At 42.0% G+C, this 22,890-nt stretch overlaps 1 long non-coding RNA gene across 1 annotated transcript in view; it reads left to right on the top strand.

The window, feature by feature from the left end:
• Positions 1-898: 898 nt before the first annotated feature.
• Positions 899-22,890, top strand: part of LOC117348416 — a 58,147-nt gene continuing 36,155 nt past the window's right edge. Inside the window, exon 1 of the long non-coding RNA XR_004536984.1 lies at positions 899-1,039. This is a non-coding gene — a long non-coding RNA (uncharacterized LOC117348416). The remainder of the gene's footprint in view (positions 1,040-22,890) is intronic.

The raw sequence follows: 22,890 nt of genomic DNA, 5'->3' as shown, positions 1-22,890 counted from the left end.
CGCTAGCACCTCCATAGAGCTTGCATTAATATTTTCCATGTAGCGTGGGGTTTGCGTGCACTAATCTTCAGCGTGCGCTAAAAACGCTAGCGCACTTTAGTAAAAGGAGCCCTAAGTTAAAGTGCTAGATGTAATAGCAATTGTATTGCAGAATTAAACTCAAAAGCTGCTTCTTACCGAACTTGACATATGCAGCAAGACTTCCGACTACCTCCATTAAATAATAAGTACTGGGAAAAATGTTCTCCAAACTTGTCTTGAAGACATTGCCCCCAAGAGATAATTCTATAACAGTTCACCTATAAGGTACCTATTCTATAAAAGAAAGTGGGTGCCCAGTAGCATAGCGAGTGTGAGAGTCGCCCCTCCCCTGCCCTCTTCTCTGCCCCATCCCACCTCCTCACGCTCTTTCTTTGCCCCCTCCTTTTTATTTTTCTTTTCCAAAATGTTATTAAAATTTGTGAAATATACGATAACAAATCCAAACAGGAGAGAATATATGCATAGAAAAATATGTATACGTATTGTCACACCCCTAGCCTTAAAGCTCGGTTTGTGCCAGGCAGGGGTTTGTCTAATCCTATTACAACTGTCAGAAGAGCTGATCAATGTAGCAAGCCCGAGGGAAAGAATAGGGAAGATGGTTCATTTCCCTTTAATTCTCAGGTAGCTGAGCTCCAGGGAGTGAAAGATGCTGAATGTAACAGCCTGGAACAGCCTGAGAACACTCCCTCCTCTCCTGCCAACTCTCAGCTGCAAAAGCTGATTGCTGCTCCTGGGAGAGTTAGGAAGAAGCTGCAGGCTGGCCCTCCCCCTCAGAGAACTGGGCGTGCCCGGCTGAACGTAATAGAAGCTGCTCTGAGGGGAAAGAAGCCAGTCTGCCCTGAGCCTGCTCAGGAAGGAGGTATCCAGGACAATGCTCCTGATCCTCACAGCTCTGTTGATGTGGAAATGCTAGAGTTTGATACTGACCCTGAGACTAACCAGCCAGCAGAGCTTGAATTTATGGATTGCCAGGAATCTGCAGTTTGTCCTGAAGGTATGCCTATGGAAGAATAATAGGATACATGTTTGTGAAACTTTTGGTTTTTTCTTCCAGCTCAGGTGAGCAAATTGTTTGAACTGCTTCTCTGCAGCTGTTGGCAGTTGAGGGAAGAAAGAGAGCAGTGCTGCACCTCTCCCTTTAGGGGAACTTTTGAAAAGAAAAAAACGTTTTCTTTAATTGCAGAAATCTGCTCTGTTAAGTTTACTTTTGTGTTTGAATGCTGAAGAATGAGGAAGTAAGTGTGGGGAGAATCCACTGTACATCTGGATGGGATTGTGGGGCCATTTGGGCATTCTGTGTTAACAGAGATTTTGGTGGATTCGCTTACTCCCCTCCCCCACCAACTCCTTTGGAGCTGGCTGGGGCCAAGCCTATTTTACTCTCAGGCTTGGACACAGCACTATAGGCAGTGCTAATAGCAACCTTGCTAACTGCCTCTCTTTTTGAAGATAGCAGTATTGTTTTGAAGATTTATCTTGGCCACTGATGACAAACGTTTTTGTAAAGTGTTTTGGTTACTTACCTGTATGGAGATGAGAGCTGAGACATACTGTTTTTCATCTACTCTGATTTTGTTTTGAAGTATTTGTATTGGTGACTTGGAGTACAGACTGAAGGGAAGTTGGCTCCCAATATAAGCGCCAATAAAAGTGACTTGTAGCATGAATTATAAAACTGACTCTTTTGAATTTCTGTTTTCATGCTTTACCAATGAACATTGAGCCCAGCAGGACTTCCAACTTTATGGAAGCACGTCAAGTGTGAGTATTTGTGTGCTTGGACCGGAGCCTACCTTATCCACAGGCGCCGGCAAGACCACAGTATACAAACACATCCATAGCATAGGGCAGGGGTGGGGAATTCCGGTCCTCGAGAGCCGTATTCCAGTCGGGTTTTCAGGATTTCCCCAATGAATATGCATTGAAAGCAGTGCATACAAATAGATCTCATGCATATTCATTGGGGAAATCCTGAAAACCCGACTGGAATACGGCTCTCGAGGACCGGAGTTCCCTACCCCTGGCATAGGGTATTTGAGAAATCACATGAAACAAGCTCCAAAAACATAAACACCCATCCAACCCACCCAACCCCAGTCCCTTATGCAGAAAGGGAATCAATCACCCATCAACATCCATTCACATGCATATATTCATTCTTTCAACATACACTCATCTGTTATTATCCACATATCCTTGTATAGGTAACCATATCTCATTAAATTTAGCCTTCTTGCCTCTCTTCTCCATAACTGCAGCCTCATATTTCTCTGTCAAGCATACAGAGTTCCACCAAAACTGAAAAGATAATAAGGACACATTCTTCCAAGTTCTTAAAAGTGGTCTGAATAGCAATCGCAGTAAGAATTGCTATTAACATCATATGATCATTAGTTATATTGACAGAAGCATTAAAGATATTGAAAACAGCTCCAGCATATGTTAGAGAAACATCTACAGTATATGTAACAACATCTGAACATGAATCTGAACAAGACTTTAGGACAGGGGTAGGGAACTCCAGTCCTCGAGAGCCGTATTCCAGGTGGGTTTTCAGGATTTCCCCAATGAATATGCATTGAAAGCAGTGCTTGCAAATAGATCTCATGCATATTCATTGGGGAAATCCTGAAAACCCGACTGGAATATGGCTCTCGAGGACTGGAGTTCCCTACCCCTGCTTTAGGACAATAGAACAACAAATGGTCTAACATTCCCTTCTCACAGCAGCAGGACCAGCACAAAGGAGAACATCCAGGGCTGAATTTATTCAGTTTAACAGGAGTCCACATCACACGTGATTGTTTCATAGAAGCAGATTGAGAACAACGAAGTCACTTGAGAAATATAAATTGCCATTGTTAAACAGTCAGAGCAATATTCAATTCATGCGACCATATATCACATAGACCTTCTATGTTCTGCATTCACTGTTTCAGTCGTACAAGTATTTTGTACCCATTAGATGCTTCATGACCTAATCCCATAATCTTTTTACACAATGAAATTATACTTGGTTCACACAACACCAGTGGTATTTTTGAGCAGATAATAGCATGGCAGAGTTGTAGCCATTTAAAGCTATGAGCAAATCTGATGTGATGACTATTATGTAGTTTTGAGAAAGTTTTTAAATTATCTGATTGTATTATGTCTGCCATTGTATATATGCCTAGTTCCAGCCATTCCTTCCATATAATATGTCTATCATCAATGCAGATATTCATATTTCCCCAAAGAGGGCACAAATTTGATCTTCCAAAAGGAGTTTCCAACTGAGAGTCAATTTCAATAAGCACCCTATGAGTAGATCATATAATTTTTTTTTTTCAATTATCTTTATTAACAATTGCAAAGGAACATACAACCATGAGCAGAACAAGCAGAAAACAAAGCATCCAGAAACAGCACGGAAGATATTGACAACAAATGGTGCTCAGTACAAAAACCCCATGGGAGGATGCTCATCACAATTGACATTTTGAGATATCAAACCCCTTCAAACAAACACACACAAACCCCAAGCCCTCACCACAGACCACAACAAACACTCCGCACCTGAACCTCTAGACATCCATACTCCCAAATGCTCACTCCCTCACACATACAGATGCAGCTACCCAGGAAAAGCAAAAAGAGAAAGACAAAAGGAGAGAGAGCAACAGCCCCCTCTAGAAGAAAAATCAAGGGGAGGATTCCGTGCCCACTGACTCCAAGCTGGAACAGACCTTCAACGCCCGCTACCACAGATCTCGATAGCAGCAGTGGGTCAGATTCCCAGATCTAGGGACACGGTGAAGCTCGTACCGCCCCACCTCTACCAAACAAGCCCTCCATTGCGGAAAGGATGCCACAGAATCATCCACCCAATGTTGCAACAGGAGCTTTTTTACCACCAAGACAGCCATGTAGAGAACCCTGCGTTGGGGAAGCGTGAGCCCTCCCCCTCAATCAATTCACGTTGATCTCCCAAGAGCAGAAAACCATAAGACCAGGGCACAGCTCGTTGGAGAATGCGCTCCAAAAAAGGGAGAGCTTGCAGCCATAATTCAGAAGAAGGGCATTCCAAAAAATGGTGGGTAAGGGTACCTAAGAAACGATTGCATTTGGTACAAACTGCTTCCTCCCAAAGGCCCATATGAGCTCCCTGAGCCCGAGAAATATAAGCCCGATGCAAAATTTTAAATTGCATTTCCCTAAAATCCGTGGAACCCCCCAAGGCGTGCACAGTGGCAAAGAGATCAAGAAAGGCCTTACGATCTAGGGTAGTGCCGAGCTCTGATTGCCACTGGGAAGCCAGTTGATCAATAGATCCCAGGTCCGATGCATTCTTCAGAATCCGATACCAGGTAGCTAATTTGTTAGAAGCGGGAGGTGCCTGAAAAAATTGAACATCCAAGGGATCACAGAGCCAAGCCTCCCCCCAGCGACGGTCTAAGGACAAGTAATAATGCCGGACCAGAAGGTAAGCCCAGAAGTGAGTCTGAGGCAGTTTAATTTCAAATTCTGCAAAAGTGTAACACCAATTAAATCTTGCAATCTAAATGGTTGAAGCAAATTTTGCTCTAACGTGCACTGTTTTGGCAAATTATGCTGCTGATCAGGTATTAGCCAGTATATAACTTGTCTCAGGATATAAGCACTATGATACTTGCAAAAATGAGGAAAATCTAATCCGCCACCGTCTTTAGTATGCTGTAAGGTCTTAAAAGCAATCTGTGGTTGTCTAAATCTTTGTACAAAGCAAGAGAGAAATAGATAGGAATCATGATCAGATTATACAGAATTGTTGGAGCAATGGTCATTCGCACAGTCTCAATGCGCCCCCACCAAGATAACCATTTGGGCGTTAATTTCTTTTATAGTGCCAAGCAACTTAAATTCATTTCCTTGATGGTTTCAGATAATGAAGTACATACTTGTATTCCCAAATACTTAAAGCCATCCGGGTTCCATTTGAATGGAAAATCCTTGCCCCCCTCCTGCTGTGCGTGCACCACTTCCGTTCACCCATACTTCTGTAATGTTCCTGTTGTCAGCAGCAACTCCCAAGCTGCTGTTGTGCCAGCGTCGGCTCTTCCTCTGATGTTGATTCTTAGGTGCGGGTCCAGGAAATGACATCAGAGGAAGAGCTGATACTTGCGTGACAGCAAGTTGCTCATGCCAGGAACATTATAGAGGTGGAGGAAGGGATGCAGTACACGCATGCAACAGTGGGGGGAGGGGGGGGAAAGGAGCAGAGAGTGGAGAGGAGGATGGGTGCCTGCAACCTCACCAAGATGGCACCCATTGTGAGTGCCTATTTTCTATCATAGAATTCTAGCATAACAGGTTAGATAGATGCCTATAATTTAGGCTTGAACAATGTACGAGCCATGGAGCTGATGTTAGTGCTTGGGCCTAAATTTATTTATTTATTTTATCTTACAATTCTATGTGAATTACAAATAATTCAGGTACTCAAAGCATTTTTCCTTAACTGTCCCGGTGGTCTCCCTCTCTATCTAACGTACCTGGAGATATGCAAGTAACTTGTGGAGGGACATTTTCGATATGATGTCCAAATCCAAGTTGGGATGTTATGTGAAAGATACACAAAAATCCAGTAGCCAACATGGCCATTTTCAAAACTGCAAAATGGTTACAGTGGTTGTCGGCGGTAGAGAGGGATGAAGCCTTGAAAAAGCTATTTAGGCGAAACATGTCGGCTTTGACATCCCTTATAAATACTGACATCTTGAGCCAAGAGGACTTAGCCACAGTTTTAAGCTAAGTATAAAACTATAAAAATATAAAAGAATAAAAAGTTATAAAGTTTAAGAAAAATATCTAGCTCTATGAAAAAGATCATTAGACCCATTGACGAGCAGACACGTAAAGCTCAGGACAATGAAAAGTTTGAGTCCTGAGTGGTGCCACTGAGGGTCGCTTAAGATCTAATATGGTTGCTTGTATAGCAGGAAAGAAAATATTTCCTAGCTACCACATTGATATATGAAGTAAGCACCTACACTTAATTATAGTGCTTTTGTTGGATTATAATAATAATTAACACACATATGTTCCAAATACATGTTTTTATGATCCAATAAACCCAATTGGAAAACATAACGAATTGACCAGAAAAATAATCATTTTCCCTTTTTTCTTGTCCTAAATAGAGCAGCAGCAGGAGGGCCCACCGTCTCAAACAATACTGGAATTAAATAATTAGTGAAGGGAGGGTCCTCAGTCTTCAGAATTTATAACCAGGGGGAACCAGTTTGCTACATTTTTCAATGATGTCATCACATCTGCTGACGTTCTGCAGTTGAACTTGGAGGCGTTTTTCACTTCAGCAGTGCCATTTTTGGAAACCTACCTACAGATTGATGGAAACATATTGCAACAGAGCGAAACAGAGCCACAGTCCCTGAAGAAGAAGGGATCAACCTTTGAAACAGAGCCCTGCTAGACTTAAAGTAGCACGCGGAGCTGTTTGAAAATTCGGAGTTTCTAAAACCAGTGAGATATGTACTGAGCTGATTTCCAATTTATTCTGGCATTTTTGTGACTGCGATTATTCTGCATTCATTGCAATGGTATGGACTATGGATGCTGGAGTATTGTTCCTATATAGAACAACAGCAGTTTGGCCCCATTTTGATTTTGGTACTAAGATTTTATGCACTTTTGGATTCACTTCATTACGGGAGTGGCCTGGGGATGTTTCACAAACTATTACCCTTGTAGGTTTGTTAGAGTGACACCTCTTCTCGGAGGACGGTTTATTCTGGCTTTTTTTTCCCCCTGGCTATGAGTTGTGAAGACTGAAGACTCTCCCTTCACTAATTAGAACATAAGAAATGCCTACACCGGATCAGACCTGGGGTCCATCCAGTCCGGTGATCCGCACGCGCGGCGGCTCAGCCAGGCATACCCTGGCGAATACATTAGTCACTCGTATCCCTCAATGTGTCCTGCAAGAAGATGTAATTCCAGTATTGTTTGATACGGTGGGATCTCCTGCTGCTGCTCTTTTTAGGACAAGAAAAAAAAAGAAAAAGATTATTTTTCTGGCCAAATACATGCTAGCACGCACTTTATAAAGAATTATCCCAGTCATGGTTAAACCAAGGAATCAGTCCTGAAAGTCTGCTCTAAACACATTATTCAAACCCTTTGGCCCTGACTAGCTTCTGTTCAGTATAGGATGCCAGGCCCAGTGGATCTTTGGCCGACCCAGCATGGCTTACCTAATGCTGTCATGTTCTTACCACAGTTTTACCTTTACTTATTTAATTATTCGTTTGCCTATAGCAAGAATGGCAAATAGCTCTGTCTCAAACCTGCAGAGCCGATCACAGCACTGATCAACAGGTTTTCCATTATGCCTCCTAGGGCAACAAATTGTGGGTTTTACTCTGTGTGACAACTAAATTATCGTCACTGAAAAATGTTCTTGTTTGTATTGTTTGTATTTTAGCTTTGGCAGGCATTGTAGCTTTTCTTTCTGCTAAAACCTTGGGCCACATTCACCTTTTCAGCTCTAATTACAGTACTTTGCACTTATTCTGTAGGGAACCGTATTTCACAGCTTCCAGCAAAAACAGTCCATAAAAATGACATTTTTAAATATTCCCCCAGTAGTGGAATTGTATTAATTACTGTTATTGGCATACTATAGAATAAGGACATTATGGAAAGGTCTATATTCTTTAAGAATAAAAACTGTGTTTAACTACAGATTATAAAGGGAAATATTAAACTAGCATTTAATTCATGCTGTTTTGCACCAAAGAACGACTTAAACTGGTCAAAATTTACCACTGAAGTCTTGAGACCAGTTTATGCTTTTCTAGCTGACTAAATCTAAGGAGACTGCAGAGGTAAGAAGAAAGAATAGCCTTATTGGGTCAGACCAATGGTCCATCAAGCCCAGTAGCCTGTTCTCAAGGTAGCCAATCCAGGTCACTAGTACCTGGCCAAAACCCAAGGAGTAGCAATATTCCATGCTACTGATCCAGGGCAAGCAGTGACTTCTGCCATGTCTTTCTCAATAACAGACTCTGGACTTTTCCTCCAGGAAAATGTCCAAACCCTTCTTAAAACCAGCTACGCTATTCGCTCTTACCACAGCCCTCTGAGTGAAAATAAAAAAAATTCCTCCTATTGGTTTTAAATGTATTTCCCTGTACAAGGGGGTGCTGAAATGTTTTCAGTCCAACCGAGAAGAAAATGACATGGATATGGTTCAAGCAATGATCTGAAACAATGTCAAAAGAAAGAATTTAGTTTCTGCAAATTAGCATTTAACAAAATAAGATAACACTCTTTCCAGCTACAGTGGCAAAATAACAATCAAACTTTAGGAAATTGATTGGTTGGGCTGAGAACTTTTCAGAACTCCACCCCATATATCTACTCTAGATTCATGCTGCATGTCTATTCAGTCTCTAGAGGGTCTGCATGCTATGGTTTCTGCCCAAAGGTTATTACTGCAATGATCAGTCTAGATCAGTGGTTCCCAAAACCTGTCCTGGGGGACCCCCAGCCAGTCGGGTTTTCAAGATATCCCTAATGAATATGCATGAGAGAGATTTGCATATAATGGAAGCGACAGGTATGCAAATCTCTCTCATGCATATTCATTAGGGATATTTTGAAAACCCGACTGGCTGGGGGTCCCCCAGGACAGGGTTTGGGAACCACTGGTCTAGATGGATTAGCTTCACAGGAAAACTGAGGCTGAAATACCAGCCCATGAAATTTCCTGCAGGTTAGTTGCATGTTCCCACACATGTTTGCTACAAATATAAAAGTTAGCTATGTGAAAGCCATCAAAAAGATAATTGCACCTTGATGCAGTGGGTTTTTTTTCCCCTATGAATACTAAAGGGGAAATTCTATAAAAGGCACCTAAAAATTAGGTGCCAAGTATCGCAGCACTAAACGCAGTTCTATAAAAGTTAGGTGCACATTATAGAATCATGCTTAGTGGCACCTAAAGTGGGCTTAGGGGTTGGTAGTTGTCCTAACCTTGGGTGAACCCTATCTATGCCAGAGATTTTGTGGCCTAGATAAATGCACCTAAGTCCAAAACAAGCACCGACATGGGAGGAAAAAAAAGCCAATGATCCACCCTTAATCATGCCTAACGCCCTTAATCATGCCTACTTTCTGGTAGGGACCTTGAACTATGTGCCTACCTTAAAATAGTAGGTACACTTCCCCACAGCTGCCGACTCTACTCCAGAACCAGTAAGTGACGTTGGATGGGTAAATTGGCAGCCATAGGGAGGTGCAGGAAGGTCTTGCGGCAGAGTAGGGTGGGAGGTTCCGTACCTGTTGTGCCGGCTGTATACCCCCTTAGGGCATGCACCCAGGGTGGACCCCCTTTTCGTACACCACTGGAGTTCAGGATCATGGATTTGATATACTGCCTTTCTGCGGTACAACCAAACTGCATATATTATACTACTACTAGTGGGCTCTCTAAGAGCTCCTTTTACGAAGCCACGTTAGCGGCTTTATCGCATGGGACTTTTCATCACGCGCTAACCCCTGCGCTAGCCGAAAAACTACCGCCTGCTCAAGAGGATGTGGTAGCGGCTAGTGCGGCCGGCAGTTTAGCGCGCGCTATTATGCCTGTTAAACCGCTAACGCTGCTTCGTAAAAAAGAGCCTTAAGTTTTGAAGCTGGAGCAAGGAAGGGTTAAGTGACTTGCCCAGAGTCAAAAGGCACTATAGGTGGGAATTAAATCCAGTTCTTAAGGTTCTCAGCCTACTGCTCTAATCATGTTTACTGGTGACCAATGGCCATATTATCTGATTTGATGAATAGCCAGGAATAGCATAGCTTTCCCATCACAGCAGAACATGTTTGCTATTTGAAAAACACTTCATAAATAAAAAGCTATTAAAATATATCCTATCTTTCGGACTCAGATATAGCATGCCAATTTCAAAAATTTTATGCACAACTCTTTACACCAGAATTCCAGTTTTCCAAATTCTTGTTTCACAATTTCACCAATAATTTAACATACCCCACCGTATCAAGTGAACATAACACCTTTTTGGGGAAAGATATTCAGTGTAAAGAAATTCTTGAGGTTATTAAGGATCTGCCCATGGGTAAACTTCCCGGTAACGATGGTTTTAATATAGAATTTTATAACACATTTTCTGATTTCTAAATTACAATACCTTTATAGTGCCATGTATCGTGGTAAGTCATGTAAAGGGTCCTTTGTAGAATCAACCATAATAGTGATTCCCAAACCAGATAGAGATCATTCCAAAGTGGAAAATTACAGACCAATCTCATTAATCAATATAGACAACAAGATTTATGCTAAAATCATAGCCAATAGATTGCAGGTAGTTCTTCCAACCCTATTGCATAAAGATCAGACTGGATTTACAGTAAATAGATACCCAAGTGATAATTCATGCCTCTTTTAGCTCATGCCGCTCAATCTAAGGACACTTTCTTGATTATTTCATTAGATGCCGCAAAGGCATTTGATAGGATTGAGTGGGACTACCTTTTCCACACCTTATCTTGGTTTGGGTTTGATAAAAAATGTATATACATATACATGATTAAAGTTCTTTGTAACAATCCACAAGTTTCTATTATGGCTAATGGTGTATTATCTGATTTCTTTCCCCTTAAAAGAGGTAAGAAACAAGGATATCAACTTTCTCCTCTTCTATTTAACCTAGCTCTTGAACCCATAGCTATAGCATATAGGGCAAATCAATCTATCAGGGGGTGTCTATTAAAGATTCATCTTTTAAGCTCTCTATATATGCAGATTATATTCTCATCTATACCTCATTAGATTCCATCCCAAATATTTTAACTTGTACTGGGGAATTTTCAAAATTCTCTGGATACAAGATTAATTGATGTAAATCAGCACTTCTCCCATTGACTCCCTATGTACTTAAACATCACATCTCAAAATATCCTTTTAAATGGTAACTGGATAAGATAAAATATTTGGGCATTTGGTATAGTTCCTCTGTAAATAAAACACTGACTTTAAATTCCAAATTCATCATTGAGTTAACAACAACCATCTTACAATCCTGGTCTCACCTTTTTCTCTCCTGGTGGGGTAGAGCTGAAGCCATTAAAATGGTTTTAGCACACAAACTAAATTACATTTTCAGTGTGTTTCCTATTTCTTTCCCAGAGTTTTTATATAAGAAGGTGGACAGTCTAATTCACAAATTTCTATGGAAATCTAAACCTCCCAGGATAGCTCTATACAAATTAAAATTGCATAAATTAAGAGGTGGCTTAAATTTACCAGATTTCAAAAGATACCACTTAGCTTTTAGACTCACCCAAAGTCTGTGCTAGTTTCAAAACCTGGATGATTGGAATACTCCAAGATGGTTGGTACTCGAGAAATTACTAATTTCTCCTATGCCTATACATTTACTTCCTTTTATGGATAAATATCCTTATTCAAACTCTTTATGAATCCTAAAATCTTCAGCTTCAATCATATTTACATTTTATAAGACCATGATCAACACCAATATAGATTGGGACCACATTCCTTTATGGTATAACAGCGCCATTGAATCTCATGTTATCTCTGAAATTAAGGAGACCTGTCTATCAAAGAATATATGAGCTCAACTCAAGTAACTTTTCAGGGTGAAATTATGTTGTTAAATAACCTGAAATGTATCCTGGACCTCCCTGAATTTGAATTACAAAATTGGCAATTGATTTTAGAATCCTTCATCTCTCTAAGACCGATGTGTAGAGATATTTCTCCTAACTCACCAAATTTTATTAAGTTCACATAGTCTCTCTTAATAGAGAAAAAAAGAGCTTCTAAATTATATAAAACTATGCATGAATTGGGTAGGGAAGAGGTAATTTCCTTTGATGAACTTTGGGGGGAAAAATTGAACTTAATTCCAGTTGAAACTAATTGGAACTCTTTTTGGTCTTTATCAGCACGCTCCACCATGTCAGCCTCAATTTGTCAATCAACCTTTTTTATTCTGCATAGGGATTATTTGACCCCTAATAAAATTGCTAAATTTAAACATTCAGTTTCTTCAGGTTTATGTTAGTCTTGCCCTATGCAGGACGGTACTCTTAAACACCTCCTTTATAAATGTTCCATGGTACAAATATTCTGGACAGATATTTGGTCCAGAATACTTTCTATAACACATTTAGAAAATAATCCTCCCATCTTGTACAAATCCATCATTCTACGCTTCTCAAATCCTGATATCTTGATCATACAAATGCATACCAAAATATTTGACACAATGATTATTGCATTAGCTATCCACCATATCATCATCAATTGGAAAGATAATTCCAAACTCAACTTTCCTGAATGGTGGAATCATTTGAGTATAATTAGAAAATACAAGGAAATAATAGCCATTAAACAGAATAATATTGTTAATTTTACTAAGAAATTGGGGCCCCCTGGATGGTTTTTGTAAAAATTTGAAGGAGAATCTTCCCTAACTCCCTCCCATCTGAAATGGATATTTTATTCTATGTTTAATTTTTGTTTTATTTTAGGTTCTTATTTTATAATAGACATAGTCCTCATTAAGTTGTAATAATGTATGTATAATAATTATTATTATTGCATTATACGTATTGGAAGTATGTGTTATTGTATTGCACATATTAAGTTAAATTAAAAAATTAAAAAATATATCAAGGGCCTGCAAAAAGAAGTGACTCTCTAGCAGGTAGAATTCAGATTACCAATAGCAAGAAACAGGGAAGGATTTCCCAGCATTTACCCTTTCTCAATAGCTGATGGAGCTTATTTTGCTGCAGCCAGAGTTTCAGATCTGTAAATCCATGAACTGATGATGTCTAGTGGGTGAAGTTTCACCTCTAAGGCCAATGAGAAGAGGAAGCTGTCATTGGCAGTCAGAGCTGAAAGCAGCAACAGCAGGAAGGAGAGAAGTGTTTCACAGTACTCCCCTGGTATTCTCCATAAATACACGTGGGCTATAATTGCTTGCTTTGTGGCCGTCAAGGTTTAAAATTGCTGATCACTGCTGCAGAGCATAGTACAATGACATATTTGAACCAGGCTACAAGTATTACTCTTGAATAACAGATAGACCTTCCACTTAAAGGGTATGGATGTTGCTTTTTCAGCATGATCAATTCATGTTAACAATCTGCAGCATCATGGCTCTAGGCTCTATCTCTCTTGGAACCAGAAGAAGAAGGCAATTTTTTTGGGGAAAAAAAATGTTTTTTTACACAGGTAAACATTTTGTCAAAGGCTAGTCCTTCTATTCAGGGCAGCTCCATTGCTGCCCCGCCCAAGACACAGCGTTCCGTGGCAGGGGAGAGAGACCGAGTCAGTGTGGGAGTCCAGCTCCATCACCCGACGCCCCCTGCGGCCTCGAACACACTTTTTTTTTCTACCTCAGGGCAGCTCCACTGCTATCAGGAGCTGCCCCAACCGAATCCCAGTATCCCGCGGCATGGGAGAGAGGCCGGGTCGGCGTGGGAGTTTAGTCACAGTCATCTCTATTTTTCCTTTTTCTATGCATGACGTAGGTCACTGGTATACTATTTGAATACTATAATCATCTAGTTTGAGGCTTCAACTCCACAACTTAATCCAGGATACATTTCAAAAAGTGAACTTTACTGAACTGTGTTGCATTCGTCTTTTCTTGACATCTTCTTTCTACTGCCTCTACTAATGGTCTAGTTTATCTCTCATTCACCAGCAGCTTTCCAAATTGGTTCCAGGCGCTCAACTATTTCCACCTGTGCTCTGTATTGCATGACTGCCCATCTGTAACATGAATGTGCATCCTGTCCATTCAGGTTCCTTAAGATATAACCCAGTATTGCCAGGCATTCACTGATTGTCTGAACTCCCATATGCTGTGTTGAGCTCTCGCTAGTAGTGAACTATTGTATGACCAGTAACAAACTATCCAGAACAATACAATTTGTTTAGACACAGAAATTCCTTTCAAAATTGTCTTCATGTTGTATTCTTTCTCAACTACTTGCATGAATGGATACAAAAACAGTGGTACCTCGGTTTACGAGTGCACCGGTTTGCAAGTGTTTTGCAAGACGAGCAAACATTCGCAAAATCGGTGCCTCGGAAACCGAGCATGCCTCGATTTGCGAGCGGCACCCCTCGCAATCTGGCACCCTCCCCCTGCTGCGATTGGGCACCCCCCGCCGCTTCATACTGTCATCTGGGCCTGGGCACTGGCACCAGCATGTCCTGTGCGTTGGTGCCGGTGCCCGAAGATCGGCCTCCTCTTCTTGCTGGGCCTTGAGCAACTGCGCATGCTCAAGGCCTGCGAGTTCACGCTCTCTCCTAGATTCTCGGAGATCTCAGAGAGAATGTGAACTTGCAGGCCTTGAGCATGCGCAGATGCTCCAGGCCCAGCAAGAAGAGGAGGCCGATCTTCGGGCACCAATGCACAGGACATGCCGGTGCTGGTGCTCAGGCCCAGATGACAGTAAGAAGCGGCGGGGGGGGGGGGGGTGCTGAATCGCAGGGGGGGGCCTTCGGAGGAGCAATGCCGGTTCTCGTGGGGGGGGGGGATAGAGCAACTCCGCTGGCCTCGAGGGGTGGGAACGTATCAAAGCGAGTTTCCATTATTTCCTATGGGGAAACTCGCTTTGATAAATGAGCATTTTGGATTACGAGCATGCTCCTGGAACGGATTACTTTTTACAATGTAGGTGCACTCAGGCGCCATTTATAGAATCTGGCCCTGTTAAAGTGCCACAGAAAATTAGTGGTTAGCCCAAATAGGGAATTTAACCAGCCAGGAACTATTTCTGGCTGGTTAAATCACTTTTAATATTGACCTAAATGTTTAGCTTTATATTTTTAGGTCAGATGGTCCCTTTTTCAATTCTACAGATTTAATAATGATATGAAACGAGTGAAACAACCAGTAGTTTTCATATTAATGCATATAAGAAACAGTTAAAAGTAAACCAGCTGATGATCTTACAATATTACCTTTGGCCATGAATATGATATATACCTGAAAATTCCTTTTGTGGAACTGTTATGCATCATAATACTGTAAGTCTACATATATTGACTAACATACTAAGGATGCATACATGCCTTGCATTATTCAAAATATATCAGTATGTAAGATGTTGCTATGATAAGTTTGCATGCATATAGAAAGTGTGCAGAATGTAATTATGAATGTGTGAGGTATGACTGAATGGGTGAGAGAGAGAAGGAAGAAAATATTATTATATGATTGTAAGGAAAAGCAAGTTAAGATTGTGATAAAAGAAATAGAGGAGGGGGAGGCATACAAATGATTACCACTGGTATTAAAGAGCTAATGCCAGGCTTAATGAGAGGAACCTGATTACAACATGGAGTTAATGCTGTTAATATTATTTAGAAGAATGGCCAGAATAGCATTCTGTAACTTTGAACTATGATTTACCGATGCAAATTTAGGTGATATAATGCAAAATTGCTGAATAAATTAAACATAATGAAGTTCTGGCAGAGTAAACCTGTAGAATGGTATTTATGAAGCAATTAGCCTGGAAATGCGGCTTGATAGAGATGAACATTTAACACTAGCAAACTATAGGGGCAAACTTGGAAGCACAAGGTCTATCACACACAAAGAAACAAAGCAGGAGGCAGATCAATGACAGGTTTCATATATATGCTGCTCAAGGCTGCAGAAGACATAGAAGTTGTAGTGAAAAGATTTTTAGGCCAATGATATATTTATTTGCTTTTCTAGAGAAGGGATTCATAGAAATGTAGAAATTCACCTCTTACCTTATCTACTATTGGATACAATTTTTCGCTCCATAAGACGTACTTTTTTCCCCAAAAAAAGTGGGTGGAAATAAGGGTGCATCTTATGGAGCGAATATAACCACTCCCCCTCCAAAAGACCTAAGAGAGGGATGTGTGACATCACAACCCATACCTCTCTCCCGCCTCTGGATCAGGGTCTCTCGATATAAGGAAGGAGCTCCTGCCTCCTGATTGGTAATTGGTCGAAACGATCACTTAGTGAAAGGAGAGGCATGGCACAGTGTTGAGACCCTAAGGGGCGGGACCCAGCATTCAGATTGGTTGCCTTGTGGTCAAGCATAGCGCAGCCAGTGGGCAGTTGCGGGAGCATGGCTCAGTGTTCTGATTGGCTGTTTGATGGATTGTAGGAGTGGAGCGGAGCTTGAGAGCACAGCTCTGAACTGTTGGCCACGAGGGCTCTTTGTTTGTGGGATTGGGAAATGGGATAGGGTGGAAGACTGGGCCTGTGAGCAAATGAGCCGCATAGTGTAGCTCCCCCCCCCCGGTGACTCATGCAGGAACTCAGAGCAGCCCCGCACTCAATGCACTGAGGCCAGCAGCATTGGACGCCCCATTGTCTGTCCCCCCACCCACCTAGCACCTTCAACCCCAGCTCACTGCAGAAGTGGCTAGAGGGTGGGTGGGCACAGACTCGCCTGGTGAAGGCAGAATGAACCAGAGTAGCCCCAGCACCGACGACATGATGTGCAGTAACTATCAGAAACTTCTTCGCAAGGGCAAGATATCCTTCTTCTTGGAATTGGGGGGGAAGGGGGTGCACCAGAGTTCCAGCTCCTCCTCCCCCTCTGGGGTCTGCATACAGGCAGGGTAGGCTGGCCATTCTCATGGAAAAATTGAAAGGCAACACTCTAGATGTCAAGATTGACATGTACGCCTACATTGACACACGCAATAGGGTCTTATTTTCAGCTGTTAGGCCCTTCTTTGGCCGCTGAGGAGGCACATACTCATGTCTTCATGTGACATCAGAGCACCCCCGCACAGTATAAAATTACATTCGTAGCGTCACAATTTTTTTGTTCCAGAAAGCCCAGGACCTTTTAGCTCCAAACACTGTTTAAAAAAAAATATCCTAGTAAGTTGTTTTTATCTTCTTTTGAGGCTCATGCACGTATTTATTTATCAGACAGAAATGTGAGATGACTCGGTTTGATTTTTTTTGCCAGAGTTTCCTTCAGCGTACAGTTTTTAAATAGTTTTTAAAAATTTACTTACAGTGTTTCAAATTCAGACGCTTGTATGAGTAGTATCTGCCGCACCTTTTAAGAGTATCTTATAACTTCTCTGTGTGTAGTGGTATAATAATAATAATAACTTTATTCTTATATACCGCCAACAATCTTGCGACTTCTAGGCGGTTAACAATAAAGGGAAACTGTAAATACAATAAATAGAAGCTGTACATACAACGAATTAAGGAGTATTGCTATGTACATCTGATAGTATCAACATTAATAGTAGTATGATACACATAAGTTATTTTCATTTTGGCACTAGAATTTACAGTATAGTGAGTTTGGACATTTTAATCGTGCCAGTAAGGCTACAATAACATTTAGGAGGCCTATCTTTTAAGGCACTTATTTTATGACATAGCCGTGATTAATCATTTATTCTATGGTTTAAGGCTGGCACCATTGTTCACAGTTCCGGACTTAAGGATCCTACAGCAGCATAGATAGGGGGCTAAAATGTTGGGCAGGGTTTTCTGGGCCTATATTTCAGCTGCATATCTTGCTGTGAATTTTCAGCTAGGTAGCTGCTTTAGCTCACCTAATGCCACTTCCAGCATTGGACATGCCTACTTTGGCATTCAGTGGCCTAAAGCAGTTACCTAGCTGCAATGCCAGCTGCGTTTTATTTAGGTATCAGTAGATGCTTCAACACTGTCATTTTTTTGCTGTTTCTGACGGTATTTTTCAATTAACATATGCATCGGAAGGGTGCCTATCGATGCCTAAGTTTAGATGCTGGTAATAGAATTTTCCTGTTAATGTTTGGTGCCATATATAAAATTCCCCAATAAACTGGTTGTTCCTGGTTCTTCTTCTCTATTGTGGAGTACCTCAGGGGTCTATTCTTTTACCTTTGCTATGCAATCAATTTTTTTTAGTCTATTGGCTGCCCTGATTAACAATTTTGCTATTTCTTTTTATGTCCCAGCAGACAATATTTTATTGCTTCATTACAGAGATCCAGAAGATGTTGATATTTCTCTTCTACAGATTTGTTTAGATTCTGTATCTCATTGGCTAGAAAATCACCAGCAGGTTTTAAATCTAGATAAAGCTTGTTGAAGGATGGCTAAAAATCAATGATTTTTTTTTTAAATTAAAAAAGCTGATATTTTTTATTTAAATTTGATTTTTTTTTAATGTTTTTTATGGAAAACTCTAAATATAGTTTTCTACTTAAGATATATAATAGTCCAAAATTTATTCATCATGAAATAAGGATTCATTTTTATAGAATGAGGCTGTATATTCATGCAATGTTTAAAAATTTGGGTAAATGAATTCAGTTAATCCATTTATATTATCATGGGCAATTTTTCTATTTATATTATCACAGATGTTTGGTTTGGCATTTCTCAAAACTTTGAATTTATGTCTGTAGAGATAACATGTTTCAGCTTCACAGCAAAAATGTTATATAATACATGGAGTTGAGAAAAAAAAGCCTTTGCTCCATTGTTCCTTTGCAAATCGATGTACCTAGAATCAACCCCTTACCTCTTAAGTGCTAAGTTTATAAATCTGCACAAGTAGCTAAGTATAAGGAGGAAGGACCAGGCAGTAAAAATAAAAGTGAAACCCTTTGAGCAGAATACCCCACAAGTGTTGGGATCTTTGGCTTATCATATTATTCTCTCCTTGGAAGAGAAAGCTATAATGGTAACAGGTCATAAAAGAGATAGTTTGGGAAGATTTTAATGAAGTTCCTCTACCTATGGATAAGGCAGGCATGTGTAAAAAATGCAAATGCTGCAAGAAAGAAATGCAAAGCCATATGGCCCAAATGAAATGACATCATAAGAAGTGCTTTGATAATGATGATGATAAAAAGGAACATGTTTGAACAGGCAGGGTCTTCAGGTTGAAAACCATTTTGATTTCATCATATTTCTTAAATACTTACTTAAGGAATTGTAATATTTGAGAAAAACATATATTTATTATTACTCCATGTTACCATCATTTTGATACAGTTTTTATGATGAAATAAAGAGTTGAAACAATCAAATATTCATTTTCTTGGCAATACTGAGTGGTAGTGAAAACAATGAGTAACACTAAATAAGCAGAAATTATATCAATAATAAAATAGCAGCACTGATTTTTTTTTTTTTGTTTATGGGAATCATCATCAGCCTAAAGGATTCTGGAAACTATCCACCTTCAAGATCTCTTCCTGTTCTACAGTTTCAGAGTTATCTGCTCAGGATAGTGTTTCAGTCACACCATATACATAACATATCCAGAGTAAAGCACCTAAAAGAAAGAAAGAAAGACAAAAAAACAACAACAAACAACTACCATCCAGGAACCACCATAGATAAGTTTGTAATAAAAACCAGCAGATTAGAAAAAGAGGTAATTGATGAAAAAATTATCCAGTTTATTTATGCGACAAATTCTTCTTTCTGTCTGATTAAAAACCCACGCTTCATTAATATAGCTCGGTCACTGTGACCAGGACATGGTCCACCCAGCAGAGATATTGCAGGAAAACTGTTGGATAAAGTATATAAGATAAAAATTGAGCAATTTGTTACAAGTCTAAAGGGTAAAATTGATAACCTAAGTTGATTGGTGGAGTACTGTCCAGAATGATCCTGTTGTATATTCTTGTAAAACAATCACAGGGAATGTCATTTTTGCAGAAACAATACTTCAGGAAATGCACATACAGAATACTTACAGGAAGTAGCAACAAAATATATCATAAAATGTAAACAAAAATTCAAAATGTCTAGTATGCAGTTTAGTCATAGACAATGCTGAAAATATATCCAAGATGAGAATAAATTTAGAAAGTGGAAAAAGGATCTGACTGAAAATAATTGTAAACAGCACAAGGAATGTCAAGTCAAATGCAAAGCACTAATACGGAAGGTACAGAGACCATGAAAAGAAGGTTGCACTGGAAGCAAAATCAAACAGCAAAAACTATTTTTTTTGTATATTAAAAGCAAGAAGCCAGGAAGAGAATTGGTTGGACTGCTAAATGACTGAGGGATAAAAGGGGCTCTTAGGGAGACAAGGCCATAGCAGAGACATTAAATGTGTTCTTTGCTTCGATCAGTATTACCAGTGCCAGAAATGGTATTCAGTTCTGATGATTCAGAGAAACTCATACAAATCTCTGTAACACTGGATGATGCAATGGGTCAGTTTGACAAATTGAACAATAGCAAATTGCCTGGACTGGATGGTATACATCCACGAGTGCTGATAGAATTGAAAAATGAACTTGCAGAGCTATTAGTAATTTGTAATTTTTCTTTAAAATCCAGCATTGTACCAGAAAACTAGAGGGTGGCCAATGTGATGACAAATTTTAGAAAGAGTACCAGAGGTGATCCAGGAAATTATAGACTAGTGAGTCTGACATTGGTGTTGGGCAACATGGTACTGTAGACACTATTATAAAGAACAAACTGATATAATATACAGTATACGTAAGCATGGATTACTGAGAGAAAGCCAACACAGATTTAGTCAAGGGAAATCTTGCCTCACCAATCTATTTGGATTTCTGCCAGGAGCTTGTGACCTGGATAGGCCACTTTTGGAAACAAGAGACTGGGCTGGATGGACCATTGGTCTGACCCAATATGGACATTCTTATGTTCTTAACCTGAATGCCTCTTTGCAGTCAGGTGCTATGCCATTTATGTATACCCTTTACAGAACACTGCTTAGCGATCAGCTAGCATTTATGTTCATAAATATATACTTGTGATTTCGATTGGCCACTGTTTGAATCAGAATACTGGGTTAGGTGGACCATCAGTCTGACTCAGTATGGATATTTTTACATTTATATATATATATATATATATACCGTATTTTCACGCATATAACGCGCGCGTTATACGCGTTTTTACCTACCGCGCATACCCCTCGCGCGTTATATGCGTGAGCGCGGTATACAAAAGTTTTAAAACATAGTTCCCACCCCGCCCGACGCCCGATTCACCCCCCCAGCAGGACCGCTCGCACCCCCACCCCGAACGACCGCTCGCACGCGCTCCCACCCGCACCCGCATCCACGATCGGAGCAAGAGGGAGCCCAAGCCCTCTTGCCCGGCCGACTCCCCGACGTCCGATACATCCCCCCCCCCCGGCAGGACCACTCGCACCCCCACCCCGAAGGACCGCCGACTTCCCGACAATATCGGGCCAGAAGGGAGCCCAAACCCTCCTGGCCACGGCGACCCCCTAACCCCACCCCGCACTACATTACGGGCAGGAGGGATCCCAGGCCCTCCTGCCCTCGACGCAAACCCCCCTCCCCCCCAACGACCGCCCCCCCCAAGAACCTCCGACCGCCCCCCCCAGCCGACCCGCGACCCCCCTGGCGACCCCCACGACCCCCCACCCCCCTTCCCCGTACCTTTGGTAGTTGGCCGGACAGACGGGAGCCAAACCCGCCTGTCCGGCAGGCAGCCAACGAAGGAATGAGGCCGGATTGGCCCATCCATCCTAAAGCTCCGCCTACTGGTGGGGCCTAAGGCGCGTGGGCCAATCAGAATAGGCCCTGGAGCCTTAGGTCCCACCTGGGGGCGCGGCCTGAGGCACATGGGCCCAACCCGACCATGTGCCTCAGGCCACGCCCCCAGGTGGGACCTAAGGCTCCAGGGCCTATTCTGATTGGCCCACGCGCCTTAGGCCCCACCAGTAGGCGGAGCTTTAGGATGGATGGGCCAATCCGGCCTCATTCCTTCGTTGGCTGCCTGCCGGACAGGCGGGTTTGGCTCCCGTCTGTCCGGCCAACTACCAAAGGTACGGGGAAGGGGGGTGGGGGGGTCGTGGGGGTCGCCAGGGGGGTCGCGGGTCGGCTGGGGGGGGCGGTCGGAGGTTCTTGGGGGGGCGGTCGTTGGGGGGGAGGGGGGTTTGCGTCGAGGGCAGGAGGGCCTGGGATCCCTCCTGCCCGTAATGTAGTGCGGGGTGGGGTTAGGGGGTCGCCGTGGCCAGGAGGGTTTGGGCTCCCTTCTGGCCCAACTACCAAAGGTACGGGGAAGGGGGGTGGGGGGGTCGTGGGGGTCGCCAGGGGGGTCGCGGGTCGGCTGGGGGGCGGTCGGAGGTTCTTGGGAGGGGCGGTCGTTGGGGGGAGGGGGGTTTGCGTCGAGGGCAGGAGGGCCTGGGATCCCTCCTGCCCGTAATGTAGTGCGGGGTGGGGTTAGGGGGTCGCCGTGGCCAGGAGGATTTGGGCTCCCTCCTGGCCCGATATTGTTGGGGAGTCGGCGGTCCTTCGGGGGGGAGGGATGTATCGGACGTCGGGGGGGGCATCAGGCTTTCAGGATGGGGACAGACCTTCAAGGGGGGACAGTGCACGGAAGTCAGGGGGGGTGAACGGAGAGTCGGGACAGCGCACGGAAAGTCAGGGCGGGCGAAAGGAGCGTCGGGCAGCATGCGCGGTATACCCGTGAGCGCGGTATACCAAAGTTTTTGTACATATCATCGTGATTTCTGCGCGCTATACCCGTGTGCGCGTTTTATACGGGTGCGCGTTATTTGCGTGAAAATACGGTATATATATATATATATATATATGAATGCATATTTGTGGGCAGATCTGTAAGCTAAACTCATGTCTGAATAATTCTCTAATTTTTTTACTATCATAAATCTTTTCCATGGCAATAAAACCTGTTTAAAATGATCTGTGCATGAATTAAGTCTATATAGGAGATACATTTCAGTAATCCTCATAATAACAAAGCCCACAGCTACATCTATAACTGTGCACATTTAGCCAATTTTTAATGA

This window comes from Geotrypetes seraphini, chromosome 1 (genome assembly GCF_902459505.1).
Source record: "Geotrypetes seraphini chromosome 1, aGeoSer1.1, whole genome shotgun sequence".
In the NCBI taxonomy this organism is placed as follows: Eukaryota; Metazoa; Chordata; class Amphibia; order Gymnophiona; family Dermophiidae; genus Geotrypetes; species Geotrypetes seraphini.
Note: the sequence above shows the minus strand (reverse complement) of the source record. Positions and strands in the feature narration are given on the sequence as shown.